Source organism: Mytilus galloprovincialis, chromosome 1 (genome assembly GCF_965363235.1).
Source record: "Mytilus galloprovincialis chromosome 1, xbMytGall1.hap1.1, whole genome shotgun sequence".
Lineage (NCBI taxonomy): Eukaryota > Metazoa > Mollusca > Bivalvia > Mytilida > Mytilidae > Mytilus > Mytilus galloprovincialis.
The window spans coordinates 9,872,832-9,888,189 of record NC_134838.1 but is presented as its reverse complement, the minus strand read 5'-3'; the positions used below and the strand labels follow the sequence as shown (position 1 = coordinate 9,888,189).

Below are 15,358 nucleotides of genomic sequence, written 5' to 3'. Positions count from 1 at the left end.
CCATTCATTGGTTCTAAAATAGAAGTCATTTGTATGCATTTCCCACAGGGTCCTATGTTAAACCAAGTCCCCCACTGGCGGCCATCTTGAATGATGGATTGGCTACAAAGTAACAATACTTGGTCAGCACTTCATAAGGAACATTCATGCCATGTTTGGTTTCATTCCATTTAGTGGTTCTCTAAAAGAAGTCATTTGTATGCATTTCCCATAGGGTCCTATGTTAAACTAAGTCCACCTCTGGCGGCCATCTTGGATGATGGATCAGCTACAAAGTAACAACACTTAAGCTTGGTCAGCACCTCATAAGGAACATTCATGCCATGCTTGGTTTCATTTCATTCAACAGTTCTCTAAAAGAAGTCATTTGTATGCATTTCTCATAGGGTCCTATGTTAACTGCAGCCATCTTGGATAATGGATCAGCTACAAAGTAACAAGACTTGCTCAGCACCTCATAAGGAATATTCATCCCATGTTTAGTTTCATTCCATTCATTGGTTCTAAAATAGAAGTCATTTGTATACATTTCCCACAGGGTCCTACAAATGGATGTTAAACTAAGTCCCCCACTGGCGGCCATCTTGAATGATGGATTGGCTACAAAGTAACAACACTTGGTCAGCACCTCATAAGGAATATTCATGCCATGTTTGGTTTCATTCCATTCATTGGTTCTCTTATAGAAGTCATTTGTATGCATTTCCCATTAGGGTCCTATGTTAAACTAAGTCCCCCACTGCAGCCATCTTGGATAATGGATCAGCTACAAAGTAACAAGACTAGGTCAGCACCTCATAAGGAATATTCATCCCATGTTTAGTTTCATTCCATTCATTGGTTCTAAAATAGAAGTCATTTGTATACATTTCCCACAGGGTCCTACAATTGGATGTTAAACTAAGTCCCCCACTGGCGGCCATCTTGAATGATGGATTGGCTACAAAGTAACAATACTTGGTCAGCACCTCATAAGGAACATTCATGCCATGATTGGTTTCATTTCATTCAACAGTTCTCTAAAAGAAGTCATTTGTATGCATATCTCATAGGGTCCTATGTTAAACTAAGTCCCCTGCTGGCAGCCATCTTGGATGATAGATCGGCTACAAAGTAACAACACTTGGTCAGCAACTCATAAGGAATATTCATGCCATGTTTGGTTTCATTCGATTCAGTGGTTCTCTAAAAGAAGTCATTTGTATGCATTTCCCAAAGGGTCCTATGTTAAACTAAGTCACCCGCTAACGGCAATCTTGGATGATGGATCAGCTACAAAGTAACAACACTCGGTCAGCGCCTCATAAGGAATATTCATGCCATGTTTGGTTTCATTCCATTCATTGGTTCTCTTATAGAAGTCATTTGTATGCATTTCCTGTTAGGGTCCTATGTTAAACTAAGTCCCCTGCTGGCGGCCATCTTGGATGATGGATCGGCTACAAAGTAACAACACTTGGTCAGCGCCTCATAAAGAACATTCATGCCATGTTTGGTTTCATTCCATTCAGTGGTTCTCTAGAAGAAGTTCAAAATGTAAAATGTTAACGACGATGACGACGGACGACGGATGACGGACGCCAAGTGATGAGAAAAGCTCACTTTGCCCTTCGGGCCAGGTGAGCTAATAAAAAGGGGTCTTATTTCAAATGAGGGTTTTTCTCTTGAAAGGGGGTCTGCAAATTGAAGTCCCAGTCGAATTCATGGTTATTATAAACTTCCCAATTTGACAAAATGGCATATTTTCCAAATAAAAAAGGTTAGAGGTAGTTGATTGTGGCCAAGTTTGCTTTAATTGGCACAGTAGTTTCAGAGAAGATTTTTCTAAAAGATTACTAAGATTTACGAAAAATGGTTAAAAATTGATTATAAAGTGCAATTACTCCTAAAGGGGTCAACTGACCATTTTGGTCATGTTGACTTATTTGTAAATCTTACTTTGCTGAACATTATTGCTGTTTACAGTTTATCTCTATCTATAATAATATTCAAGATAATAACCCAAAACAGCAAATTTTCCTTAAAATTACCAATTCAGAGGCAGCAACCTAACAATGGGTTGTCCAATTCATCTGAAAATTTCTTGACAGATAGATGTTGACCTGATAAACAATTTTACCCCATGTCAGATTTGCTCTAAATGCTTTGGTTTTTGAGTTATTAGCCAAAAACTGCATTTTACCCCTATGTTCTATTTTTAGCCATGGCAGCCATCTTGGTTGGTTCGCCGGGTCACCGGACACATTTTTTAAACAAGATACCCCAATGATGATTGTGGCCAAGTTTGGTTAAAATTGGCCCAGTAGTTTTAGAGGAGAAGATTTTTGTAAAAGTTAACGATGACGGACGCCAAGTGATGAGAAAAGCTCACTTTGGGCCAGGTGAGCAAAAAATATGTGTGTTCTAATTTCCTTACCTACCTAATATTTTAAGTTTGTTTGTTAACTTTTACAAAAGTCTTCTCTGAAACTACTGAACGATACTTGGTCACAATCATCAATAGGAGGATCAGGCATCAAACAGTCATTTCAGCAACCGTTAGCGTTAAATTTGTTAAAAATTTAACATGATTTGTCAAAATATACTTATCATGATTCGTCATAAGTCTCAAATGATTATCGTTATTGTCATTTTTGGAAAAAAAATAACGTGCTTCGCCTAAATCAGTTCTTTCTTCTAAAAGAAAATGTACATTTTATCATCATATTCCAAAAAAATTACCGTTTTCATCGTTTGGCAAGAATTTTTACCATTATTTGTCATGAAGGTACCCCCATTACAACGTTAACCCTACAATAGGTATCTAGTTAAAAAAATGTGTCTGATGACCCTGTCTGCCAACCAACATGGCTGACATAGCTCAAAATAGAACAAAGGGGTAGAATGCAGCTTTTGGCTTATATGTCTGAAACTAAAGCATTAAGAGCAAATCTGACAAGTGGCAAAACATATGGCCTGCAACAAAGTTGTTGGGCCATACAGTTTTACCCTTGTCCCCCAGCTGATTTTTGGTAATATAAGTGAGTTAACCATGATGAGTTACAAATTATGTTTAAGCTTTGTTCTGCTCTCCTAATTTTTGCAGAAATTAATGGCAGATATACAGACTTTTCTTTCCCCACCAAGTAGAGGGGGCATTAAGTACTATTGTCAGTGTGTCTGTACCTTTGTTTATCCTTATAGATTGGTTCCTCTAATATTAGATTGCCTGACCAAATGTTATGAAACTTGTACACAATGCTCTCAATACCTCAAAACACAGACCAACTTTGAATTTTGGTGGTGTCACATACAAATTTGGGTTGCTTAACTATGCAAATAGACAAGAAGTATTAATTAAATGAAACCACCCCCTCAGTCAGGGTCTATTGATGTTTATCAGGTCAAGATCTATCTGCCTGGAATTTTCAGATGAATCCGATAACCAGTTGTTAGGTTGCTGCCCCTGAATTGGTAATTTTAAGGAAATTTTACTGTTTTTTTTTATTATCTTGAATATTATTATAGATAGAGTAGGATATACTGTAAACAGCAATAATGTACAGCAAAGTAAGACCTAAAAATAAGTCAACACAACCAAAATGGTCAATTGACCCCCTAAGGAGTTATTGCCCTTTATAGTAAATTTTAAACAATTTTCATAAAATTTGTAAATTTTCACTACATTTTCCACTGAAACTACTGGGCCAAGTTCATTATAAATAGAGATAATTGTAAGCAGCAAGAATGTTTTGTAAAGTAAGATCTACAAACACATCACTATCACCAAAACACAATTTTGTCATGAATCAATCTGTGTCCTTTGTTTAATATTCACATAGACCAAGGTGAGCTACAACAACAACAACAACAACAACAATACTTTATTTAAAGAGGGTTACACAGTTAGCTATATAACTAATCTTCCCTGAGGCCCTCATCATGAGAAATCAAACAAAATGCAAACATATATATTGCATACATTAGTATAAAAAGTCAAGTATGATAATAATGTTCCATACAACTTGATAAATGTGATGAAAAAAATAAACATGATGACATGATCAGTTTTTTATATTATTGAGACAGCTAGGTTGATTTCAATAAATAATCTGTTATTTTGTATTTGAAAGAATTAACATTTGTAATATTTGTTAACGGTATTGGTAAATTATTCCATAAGAATGGTCCAGAATACATAAAGATTTTTTGAACAATTCTGTTTTTGGTTTAGGGAGTATGAGGTTTCTTTTAACAGCATTTCTCAAGGGGTATGGATTTCTGTCTGAAACATAATGAAACTTGTTAGTAAGATATGATGGGGCATCACATTTACTGCACTTAAATGTCATCACTAACTTATGATATTTTATTCTCTGTTTAACTGTCATCCAGTTTAAGTGTTTGAATAAGGGTGCAGAAGGAGCGAATGGGTCTGTTTCTAGTATTAATCTAGCAGCCCTCTTTTGTAATTTTAATATCCTTTTTAAACCCTCACTGCTACAACTACTCCACACTATACAACAATAATCAATTAGTGGCAAGATATAACCATTATAGAATAATTTTCTGCAGTCTAGATTTAGAATTTTTTTAATCTTTAATAGTAGATATAGTCTAGATGATATTTTTGAGCAGATCACATCAATTTGGTTTTTCCATGTGAGGGAAGGGTCAATTTTAATGCCTAAAAGACTTTCGCATGTGGAAGATTGTATCACTTGATTGTTAATAGTTAAACAACTCTCATTGTAATATGGCATTGCTCTTTTTTTCGTTCTAATAATCATATATTTTGTTTTATTCTTATTGATGAACATATTGTTATCATTGCACCATTCCTCTACACCATGTAAATCTTCTTGTACCTTTGACTGTAGAGTTTGATAACAATTACCAGAAAGATGTAAAGTTGAATCATCGGCATATAAATCAGTGCAACAATTTTTCATATAAATAGGAAGATCGTTTATGTACAATATAAACAGAAGGGGGCCTAATATGGAGCCTTGGGGGACACCATACTTGATATAAAGTTTTTCAGAATGAGCATTACCAATTTGTACTTGTTGAGATCTTTCATTCAAATATGATTTAAAAAAAGAAACAGCAGTATTATCAAATCCATAAATTTCAAGTTTTTTACAGAGAATATCATGATCTACTACATCAAAAGCTTTCTTAATTAAAATCCAATAGAACTGCTAAGTTGATATCACCATCATTCATATCCTGTATCCATTTATCTATGATATTGACAAGGGCAGTTTGGCAAGAGTGTTCTTGTCGAAACCCAGACTGTGCTGGGTGTAAAAGATCTAATCTTTTTAGGTAGTCATACAAATGTTTTGAAACATGCTTTTCTAAAAGTTTTGATAAAACGGGAAGTACAGAAATTGGTCAATAATTTGTTGCCATGAATTTTTCTCTTTAGAGCATCTAGTTTGTATTTGCCCTTGGTATGCAAAAAAAACACCAAATTACAAAACTTTAATTTACCCACTGAACAACTACAATGTATGAAAATGAGGTAAAGATTAGACGACTCCTGCCAGTTGGATGTGCACACCCTGCATTATTTCCATACACTAAATTTAGTTGATCTGCTACCTATAGTATCTGCAATATTGACTTTTTTTTACCTCAAAAAACTTAACATTATTCACTCTTCCATGAGATGAGGTTGACATCTAGTTATAACTGTTTGACAGCCATGAGGACCTTACAAAATATTCAAATACTAAATTTAATTATAGTAATGCTCATAACAAGCATGTGCTGTTCATTTTCAATTTCGCCACTTTTACAGATTTCACAAATTCTTTGATCTCTTGGTACTTTTAAATATCTTCCTCTTTCAATGGCAAGGTTATGAGCACTAACTCTTAATTTACATAATGATGATCGATCTGATCTATTTTTTAAAGCATCAACATAACCTGCCCGTTCACTCATTTTGTAAACACTTTGGAAAAATGTTAATTTTGGAGATGCTGAAATATTTGCATGTTGTTCCTGAAAACCCTGGTCAATTAGTCTTTGTTTTATAAAACCAAACAGGGGTTTAATAGTAAGGTTATCATTTGACAAATAAGATAAACCTAAGTTTTGAATAAAAATATTTAACCTTTTAACCCATGGGTTGCTTTTTTTTGTAGCATTATATATTTGGTGAACTAAACTTCCTTCTGAAGTGATTAAATGGTCCCAGAATTTAATGCAAGATAACATTATCTTATTTTTAAATAATGGTAGTCTTGCAAGTTCGGAACGACATGCATCATTCCAGGCCTTACAGTGTACTCCCAAGATTTCTTAAATAAATTTTATATGCAACTTTTCATAGGCATCACTGTCTTTAAATGTCGAAATAATCCCCCAGATTTCGCTACAATAAAGGAGAATAGGGGCTACTAAGGAATCAAAAAGTTTTTCCAGAAGTTTACAAGGGTTATCTAATCCTATTGTTTTCTTTATTTTAAAATATGCTTTCCTAGCTTTTTTCATAAGCGAAGTGATGGCGACATTAAAACTGCCATTATATCTAATATTAATACCCATTTTGTAACAATAAGTACTACATTTGTACTAACTGTCTCTAAGGATTTGCCATTATAATAAAATTCGTTTAGAAAAGACTTTCCGTTTGAATTAAAAACCATTACTTTTGATTTCTCTGTATTGACTTGTAATTTCCAAGAAGAACAATAATTACTTGTTATAATGTATTGAGACAATTTTGCAAACCCTCTTTGCTATCCGATAATAATACAATATCATCAGAGGTTACTCCAGTATTAGAGAGACTTTTGTATCAAAAATGTTCAAAATTACAGGAAAAAGTATATCCACATTGTGCGATAAAAATAAAATAAATCTTATACTTAATAATACACCTTATACGGCACTAAAATTATCTTCCTCTTTCGTAACAAATTGTTTAAATGCAAGAAGTAATCTATTGTAATAGATTTTCATTATACCTAATTTAATCGTTTATTCACATATATATATATATATATATGTGAATAAACAAAATATAACAAAGAAATGTGTGTTGTTTTAAGTAATAATCAATTATTGAAATATGGCATGACATGTGAAAAAACACACCCTTGTTTTAGTTATAAAGTCCTGTAACTCAAAAAGTTTAAATCTTATTTTCACCAAAAAGTATACTGATCGTTTGACTTTCATAAGAAACAACTATGTATATACATGATATATGTTTTATGAAAGTTGGATATGTGGTTTTCAAGTTACGGTGTGACATGTGGACGCCATACAGACAGATCCATAGACGCATGATGGACATTTGAATACTAAATTATACTTCCCGTAAAAAAATTTACAAGCCTATAAAAAGATGAAGTCATGATAATAAGACTTTTATAATCACAAATATAAAGAAGATGTGGTATAATTGCCAATGATACAAATCTCCAATAGAGACCAAATAAAAACAGTAATTAACAACTATAAGTCACCATACGACCTTCAACATTGAGCAAAGCCCATACTGCATATAGTTAGCTACATGTATATAGGCCAACTTAATTTAATTAGTAGATTTTCATCCAAATTTTTTTTTTAAATGGGGTGGGGGGGGGGACTGCCTCACACATAATTCTTAATATATATATATCTCTTATTCATTGGCAACCATTGTTCTACATGATGTTATTGTCGCTTTAGAAACCTATTTTCATTAAACGACAAAACCATGTGAAAATGTGTAGAAATGCTCTCTTCAGCTGCACCACTACACCAAATTAATTTTGCTTTCTTGTATGAAGCAAATATGCATTGGTATGCAGCACAAGAATTATGAGTACAGAATAAAATGAAACCACAAACAAGTGTTGAAAATAAAAGGGTTTGTGCTTTAAAAAAGATTCTTATGCATGATGCAAACATAGGCTAGCAACAATGTAAAACATGAACTTAACAAAAAGAAGTGTTTAATAACCCTAATTGAAGGTATTGGGACAGAGGGTGTTTGCTGTTTGTCAACAGAAATCAATAGCTGTGGGTAAAAAAATCTACATGTAGGTGTATATAAAAGTTAAACAGAAGATGTGGTTTGATTGCCAATGAGACAACTGTCCACAAGAGACCAAAATGACACAGACATTAATAACTATAGGTCACCTTACAGCCTTCAACAATGAGCAAAGCCCATACCGCATAGTCTGTTTGCCGACTTTTTGAACTCAATATACAGTAAAAAAATCTAATAAGTTCGTGCTTGAGTCAATTTTTTTAAGTCAGTCCTTTTTGTACCAATGAATGAGTTCCACGATTCTTGCGCTTTGGATATCATTCTGAAATTCAGTCCAAAATTCCTGACACAAATTAAGTCATTGACATTGTACAGTATCAATAAAAAAATCCCTGTTTTTCTAATCCTAAAAATTTGTGTCATACAGCAATTTGCATTCTTGGAAACAGCATATTAATCGTAAGCCGAATATGTTATGCCCTTCCCGTAATCAATCTCTATTTTCGGTAGATGATGTTGTCATCATAGATCTGTAGAATCATTTTAAATTACTCGAAGAAATACAATAATCTAGTTGAAACAGGAAGTTTTGAATGAAACGAAATTATTGATGGTTACTGGTAATGGAAATGAACAAAATCCGGAAATCATATATTTTCAAATATAAAAACTAGAGGCTCTAAAGAGCCTGTGTCGCTCACCTTGGTCTATGTGAATATTAAACAAAGGACGCAGATGGATTCATGACAAAATTGTGTTTTTGTGATGTTGATGTGTTTGTTTGTACATCTTACTTTTGCTGAACATTCTTACTGCTTACAATTATCTCTATTTATAATGAACTTGGCCCAGTAGTTTCAGAGGAGAAGATTTTTGTAAAAGATAACTAAGATTTACGAAAAATGGTTAAAAATTGACTATAAAGGGCAATAACTCCTAAAGGGGTTAACTGACCATTTCAATCATGTTGACTTATTTGTAAATCTTACTTTGCTCAACATTATTGCTGTTTACAGTTTATCTCTATCTATAATAATATTCAAGATAATAACAAAAAACAGCAAAATTTCCTTAAAGTTACCAATTCAGGGGCAGCAACCCAACAAAAGGTTGTCCGATTCATCTGAAAATTTCAGGGCAGATAGATCTTGACCTGACAATCAATTTTATTCCAATCAGATTAGCTCTAAATGCTTTGGTTTTTGAGTCATAAGCCAAAAACTGCATTTTACCCCTATGTTCTATTTTTAGCTGTGGCGGCCATCTTGGTTGGTTGGCCGGGTCACGCCACACATTTTTTAAACTAGATACCCTAATGATGATTGTGGACAAGTTTGGTTAAATTTGTCTCAGTAGTTTCAGAGGTGAAGATTTTTGTACAAGATAACAAAACTTCACGAAAAATTGACAAAAAATTACTATAAAGGGCAATAACTCCTTAAGGGGGTCAACTGACCATTTTGGTCATGTTGACTTTTTTGTAGATCTTACTTTGCTGAACATTATTGCTATTTACAGTTTATCTCTATCTATAATTATATTCAAGATAATAACCAAAAACGGTGAAATTTCCTTAAAATGACCAATTTTGGGGCAGCAACCCAACAACGGGTTGTCTGATTTATCTGAAAATTTCAGGGCAGATAGATCTTGACCTGATAAACAATTTTACCCCTGTCAGATTTGCTCTAAATGCTTTGGTTTTTGAGTTATAAGCCAAAAACTGCATTTTACCCCTATGTTCTTTTTTTAGCCATGGCGGCCATCTTGGTTGGTTGGCGGGGTCACGCCACACATTTTTTAAACTAGATACCCCAATGATGATTGTGGCCAAGTTTGGTTTAATTTGGCCCAGCAGTTTCAGAGGAGATTTTTGTAAAAGTTAACGACGACGGACGACGGACGACGCCGGACGCAAAGTGATGGGAAAAGCTCACTTGGCCCTTTAGGCCAGGTGAGCTAAAAATTGGGGCGGGATGATTTCAGAGGGGCAGACGGGGATGAAAATCTATCAATTAATTTTAATCGGCCATACATGTCGCCGTATAAGAAGGCCCCAAAATCACAAAGGAGACAGCAGTTCCCTTGAAATACCTGGTCTACACTCGAAAAAAAGTGAATCCAGGTCAGTTTGCAAAAAACATGTTCGTTAGACTATTCATGTTTGTAAATTATAGCACCCTTTCACTTCCCAACCCTATATATATTACAGGCTACACATTTGCACCCAGAGATGGATTTGTGAGAAAATAATTTGGTTGCTTATATAGGGATTCACTGAAGCGTGAAGCAACCGTCCCCCTCTTAGGCAGCCAGTGGGCCCCCACTTATGAAAATTTCTGGATCAGCCACTGGCACCCAAAGTCTGTTTGCACCCTAAATGTTTACACCCTTTTTTGTTTGGTTTGAATTATTTTGTAATCAAGTTTGTTAAGTGTTATATTGCTATAAACATTTTAATTTTGTTCCCACTGTTTCCGCGAACAAACCTGTAGACTGTAGTGATACGGAGTGAACTGGATAAACACCTATATCCGCCAGACACAATGTCTACCTTGAAACTACTTATTGCTAGTAATCATTCACTAACGAGTCCCTTTTGAGCAATGAATCAGACTAGTGACAGCCATTGACAGTCAAACCTCGTCAGGTCCCGTAAAGAAGACAGCCCAGTGGCTGTGCTTGGACTTGGAGAAAGGGGTCCTAATAAAATGCTCCCGGAAAAAAGAAAAGGCGCCCGGGGAAAATATATTTTATTGGCTTGAGACAACTTTGTGTTGATGAAATAAGTTATGCACATTATTTTTTTTTAATTTTAGACAAGTAATTTTCAAATTCAGATAATAGATATTTGTAATAATGATTTTACACTAGTAATTTTGGGGCCCTTTATAGCTTGTTGTTCGGTGTGAGCTAAGTCTCCGTGTTGAAGGCCGTACTTTAACCTATAATGGTTTACTTTTTAAATTGTTATTTGTATGGAGAGTTGTCTCATTGGCACTCACACCACATCTTCCTATATCTATGAATGTTTCAATTTTAACAATAATATAATTTATGAATAGACTGATTATAATGGATCACAGTTTATGCGGAAGATTAATAAAATGTAAGACATCAAAGGCATGTATCAAAAATGATATCAAAATGAAAAATGTAAAAAAAAACTACTTAAAAGAGGGACGAAAGATACCAAAGGGACAGTCAAACTCATAAATCTAAAACAAACTGACAACGCCATGGCTAAAAATGAAAAAGACAAACAGAAAAACAATGGTACACACGACACAACATAGAAAACTAAAGAATAAACAACACAAACCCCACCGAAAAACTAGGGGTGATCTCAGGTGCTCCGAAAGGGTAAGCAGATCCTGCTCCACATGTGGCACCCGTCGTGTTGCTTATGTGATTACAAATCCGGTAAATAGTCTAATTCAGTAGGTCATATTCATGAAAGGGAAGGGGATTGTAGTTACGACGTAAGGAACATATGCGATATCATTTGTGAAACGGTTATTCCATAACGGTCAACCAACTCGTGATGGCGTCCGTCAGTAAAATTTACGAAGGCATGATTTCAACTTCACCATTTGGAACTCTTAAATTTCACAGACAAAAATTAATTTAATCAAAATTAAAAGAGTTACACATAATACATCAGCAAATAAAGTTAGTTAAAACAAGGGGGTAAAAGGCAGGGTTTTGGTTTAAATTTAAAAATAAGCATTAAAACCCTGATAAGCATAGCCATGGAAACAGTTTTAGATTCATAAAAAAGATATAATAAATGTATATCAGTATCTGCATAAAAAAGTGTTCACCATGACGATGGCATGCAGTTGCAAAAATATTAGACTTCAGGCATCATATCCACATGCATTTATATTATAAGGACAAAACAAGCAATGATTATTTATTCTTTTTAAGGAAAAATATTATTATTTTATTCTCCCGGGCGCTAATTTTCCTTCCCAGGGCGCTTTTTCCTTTCCACGGGCGCTTTTTCTATTCCCGGGCGCTCTCGGGCGCTTCCGGGCGCTTTTAAGTAGGACCGGGAGAAAGTCCCGGATTGTCCCGCCATGATCTGATATAAGATATAATGCAACAGACGGGAGACTAATTTGGACTTATAATATTCATTTGGGTTTTATTTAACAATTATTATGAACGCTTCATTAAAAAATTAAAGTAAACTTTACCGATAACTGCAAAAATGGTAATTCAGGGAATATATCCACCACCAGAACTTCAGAAAATACTTTAAAAGGGAAATAACTCTCCTGTCGACTAATAAGACGACCAACTTCCGAAGCAAGGTTGACGGATCTCCGATCTTTCCTGAAGTCAGGCCGGTGTTCCTGAGACGGTTGACCCACGGTTCGGTGCTTCCAAAACAATGTTTCTATTTAATTTGTAATTTAGATGCGTCCTTATCATAGGCGGATCCAGTGGGGGGGGGGGGGGGGCCGGGCCCCCCTTTCCTGGGAAAAATTTGGTTGATTATATAGGGAATCATTGAAGCATGACTGGAGTGCCCCCCCTTTTAGGTCAGTCAGCGCCCCCCCCCCCCTTTTAGGAAAAAGTTCTGGATCTGCCACTGCTTATAGTATTTACACTGTTGTTCCACCTGTTCAATTCTTAGTCCTTAGTGAACCATAGAAAAATGGATTTGAACCGACCACCTGACCAAAGACTACCAAACGATCCATGAATCTCTAATGAGGAGTACCCAATTGCACGGACGGATCAAATGGGGTGGGGGTGGGGTATATAATATGATATAGGGCCGGAATCACTTGAGCATGATTTGAGCTGGACCCCTCCTATAGCTGTCAGTGAAAATTAATGTCTTGCCATGATGAATCACAACAAATGGAAGTTTTTAACGACCTTGACTCTCGAGCCTTGACTGGCTGTACAGCCCTCGCACGGTCGGCTAACTAATAAATCACCGCTGAATTGCTTTTTTTTTTTTTTTATATCGAGTCAAATTAAATTAGACCGTTGGTTTTCCCGGTTGAATGGTTTCACACTAGTAATTGTGGGGCCATTTATAGCTTGTTGTTAGGTCACGGTGAGCCAAGGCTCCGTGTTGAAGGCCGTACCTTTGACCTATTATGGTTTACTTTTATAAATTGTTAATTCGGATGGAGAGTTGTCTCATTGGTACTCATACCACATTGATAACTAAGTCTTTAAATATTTATATATAGACGGCAGTTTGACAAAAGTTATACCATGCTTACTGTTAGAATAAATGAATGCTTGAAACATATTTGAATCAGTAATTAAGAGCTCATTTTGAAAGCCTTTAAGGCGACTTATTTGTAGACGTCGCGTGGTACGTTTACTGGTACATAGATTTGAATTCTCCAGAAGAAAACAAATCGTTTATAGTGGAGAAATAAAATACATTGTGTCCTGCAAAACGTAAACCCCTGAAAATACTGAACTCAATTTTGACAATGATCATTCATCACTGGTTACACTGTTTATTCAGTTTGGTTTTCTGTTTCAAAAGAAGATGAAATTATAATAAATGAAATACCTGTAAATTAAACTGTAAAGATTGAAAATAGATTTAACTCACCCTTGCATGTTTGTTTGGTTTTTTTTAGTTATCCAAACGTAGCAGCGATGATATCAATGGCGTTCGTAGAAGTGAAAATCCCTGGGAAAACCAGATACCTGTCAGCTATGATATCATATATTATATATGAGTTCTAAAAGTTCAGCGCAAGTGCCAAAATTAATTGTTTTTTTTTATTCAAGAAAACCTAGAGATATTGAAAATTATTGCAATTTATACTAATAAATGTTTTAAACTGTGAAAGCTAATGCCTATAAATAAAGTACAGATATGTTGTTATTTAACCTGGGATAGAACATTCTGTTTAAAATGTTAATTTTAGATCGGAAAACAGAAAGATAATATTCTTATCAAAAGAATTTAATATATGAAATATGTAATATGCACATTGATCTAAACAGGCGAACCAGTCTAGTATGGGGTTAGTAAGTTTCATATGGGGTTCATGACGCGTTAATGGCGACGTCATCTATTAATGTTGTTGTGTTTCATTGTTTATTTTTCAACAAAACGCCGCAGAAAAAAGTCCAGCGTCCGATAAATTCGTTATACGGTTAACTACTGACCCCCTACGGATCCATAGAGGGTGAATAAAATTCACAGGGGACCTCATAGCAGGGGACTCGGCCTCTGGCCTCATCCCCTATGGATTTTACTAACCCTCTATGGATCCGTATGGGGTCAGTAGCGAACCATATAACTTCAGGCGCGGATCCAGAGGGGGGGGGGGGTCCGGGGGTTGGAACCCCCCTTTTTTTTACGATCAATGTATTTGAATGGGAACATGTGACTGGAACCCCTCCCCCCTTTTGTCCTGGGTTAGGACCCCCCCCCCTTTTAAAATGGCTGGATCCGTCCCTGAACTTATAGTAAAGGAAACATAAAAATTAAATCCAAATAAATTCTTGCATCCTACAAAAAATGTTTATAAACAATAATCATTATATTTCTACGTTAATTATTTCATACCATTTTAGTATTTAGCCGGGTTTTATGAGTAATTATTATTTATTTTTTTGTATTATAATATTTATATCCATAAAACGGAAAGTAAAATAAATTTATTAAATATTTAAATTTTAAACGGTCGTGAACAAAAATACTTGTGTGTTTTCAATTCATAAAGCATGATTTTAAATCCTTGCAGCTCACAACAACCGCAAAAATAATTTACAATAATCACAATAAAATTTAATTACAACCATAATGTTGATTATTTTATACTGTTTTAGTATGGATTTAGAAGTCTTTGCTTATATTTTGTATAGTAATATATTCACATAGTGGAATGTTAGATTTTAAAAGTAGATTCATTCGATAAATAAAATGTCCATCCGTAAATACTTGACGTTCGTGTTTATTGATATTATATATATTCAAAAGAATTTGAAAAAAAAATTACTGACCGTAACGTTAGTTTATTATAAAATTTTAATTCAATTTTTGTTTGTTTGTTTTAATAGTTTAACCTTATAGCATCTACATATTTGTACTATGGTACGGTTTTGAAAATTGTATTCATTGTGTTGACCAACTATCCTACACGTCTTGATTCATTCACATTATAGATCACATTTCAAAAGCACACTATCGGTTTGCGTTCTCACAAATTCCGGATAAAATGTCAATGAATCCTGAGTCGAAACATTTAGTGTAGGCCGTTTGACATTCGAATTCAACTATTAGATTAAGATATGTGATGACGCAAATGTACAGGCGCGGATCCAGAGGGGGGTTCCGGGGGTTGGAACCCCCCTTTTTTTGGACGATCAATGCATTTGAAT

General features: G+C 34.8%; 1 protein-coding gene across 1 annotated transcript in view; it reads right to left on the bottom strand.

The window, feature by feature from the left end:
- The window catches only part of LOC143065021 (uncharacterized), a 135,191-nt gene extending 122,940 nt beyond the window's left edge, over positions 1-12,251 (bottom strand). The window contains exon 1 of the mRNA XM_076238301.1: positions 12,184-12,251. The gene's annotated coding sequence lies outside the window, so the exon portion shown is untranslated. The remainder of the gene's footprint in view (positions 1-12,183) is intronic.
- Positions 12,252-15,358: the final 3,107 nt, after the last annotated feature.